At 60.9% G+C, this 1,684-nt stretch overlaps 1 non-coding gene across 1 annotated transcript in view; it reads right to left on the reverse strand.

Annotated features, from left to right (window-relative positions):
- Positions 1–814, reverse strand: part of LOC124730152 — a 1,909-nt gene extending 1,095 nt beyond the window's left edge. The window contains exon 1 of the ribosomal RNA XR_007007898.1: positions 1–814. This exon is cut by the window's left edge and continues 1,095 nt beyond it. This is a non-coding gene — a ribosomal RNA (small subunit ribosomal RNA).
- Between the last annotated feature and the right edge of the window lie 870 nt (positions 815–1,684).

Here is a 1,684-nt window from a genome sequence, read left to right on the forward strand (position 1 = left end):
ATAAAGAGCACCCTGGTAGGATTTCAACGGGGTCCGCCTCGGGACGCACGAGCACGCACGGGGCGGTCGCACGCCTTCGGCTCGCCCCACCGGCAGGACGTCCCACGATACATGCCAGTTAAACACCGACGGGCGGTGAACCAACAGCGTGGGACACAAATCCAACTACGAGCTTTTTAACCGCAACAACTTTAATATACGCTATTGGAGCTGGAATTACCGCGGCTGCTGGCACCAGACTTGCCCTCCAATAGATACTCGTTAAAGGATTTAAAGTGTACTCATTCCGATTACGGGGCCTCGGATGAGTCCCGTATCGTTATTTTTCGTCACTACCTCCCCGTGCCGGGAGTGGGTAATTTGCGCGCCTGCTGCCTTCCTTGGATGTGGTAGCCGTTTCTCAGGCTCCCTCTCCGGAATCGAACCCTGATTCCCCGTTACCCGTTACAACCATGGTAGGCGCAGAACCTACCATCGACAGTTGATAAGGCAGACATTTGAAAGATGCGTCGCCGGTACGAGGACCGTGCGATCAGCCCAAAGTTATTCAGAGTCACCAAGGCAAACGGACCGGACGAGCCGACCGATTGGTTTTGATCTAATAAAAGCGTCCCTTCCATCTCTGGTCGGGACTCTGTTTGCATGTATTAGCTCTAGAATTACCACAGTTATCCAAGTAACGTGGGTACGATCTAAGGAACCATAACTGATTTAATGAGCCATTCGCGGTTTCACCTTAATGCGGCTTGTACTGAGACATGCATGGCTTAATCTTTGAGACAAGCATATGACTACTGGCAGGATCAACCAGGGAGCTGCGTCAACTAGAGCTGAGCAGCCGGCCGCCCGGGAGTGTGTCCCGGGGGCCCGCGCGAACACGCAAGCGTCCGCTCAATCATTCTGCAAACAGGAGGAGGCTGAGCTCCCCTGCACAATACACCTCGAAACCCTCTCAGGTCCCGGCGGCGCGCAGCGCCGTCCCAAGTACTTGGTCGGGTTCGAGAGAGGCGCAATCGCCCGGAGTTAGGCGAGTAGACGCTTTCGGTGCGACCACCCGTGCTCCCAACTGAGCTTGCCGCTGCCGACAGAGGCCCGGGAGCGTGCTGTCGTGGCATTGCCGGCGGGAGACAACACGCGCCACCTACGGTGACCGGCAGCTCCAACGCCAGCGCCACAGAAGGACAAAAGCCCCACTTGGGTGCCGAAGCGAACTCTCCCAGCACAGCGCACGCGCCAACACATCCGCACAGCTGCGATACAAACCACCAGCGAGAACCGCTGGGGCGACCGAGCAGCAGACGGCGTCGCGGCGCCGAGCGCCGGGCGGCAGCGCATCCTCAACGCACACAGTCCTCAATCGGACCAGCACACTGAAGATGTCCACCGCGCTTCGCACCGGGCCCGCGAGGACCTACTTTGGCCGCACGGCGCCGCGCGCAGGGTGCGCCGGCGCGCAGCTGCGACGCCTGCCGCGTCCGTCGGCCGGCGCGCCTGCCACTGGCCGCCCCCACCAGCCGGCTGTAGCGCGTGCGCCCACGCACCGCGCGGCCAGCACGCCGGGAGGCGCCCCCTCACCGGCCGGGGACGGTCCCACCCAGCCACCGCCGCGTATCGCTTCACACCCAGATGCCGTTCAGTTTCGTCGGCATGGTGGGTATCGCTGGAACAACCGGTTAGTACCTCA

The sequence above is a fragment of the Schistocerca piceifrons genome, unplaced genomic scaffold, assembly GCF_021461385.2.
Source record: "Schistocerca piceifrons isolate TAMUIC-IGC-003096 unplaced genomic scaffold, iqSchPice1.1 HiC_scaffold_1230, whole genome shotgun sequence".
NCBI lineage: Eukaryota > Metazoa > Arthropoda > Insecta > Orthoptera > Acrididae > Schistocerca > Schistocerca piceifrons.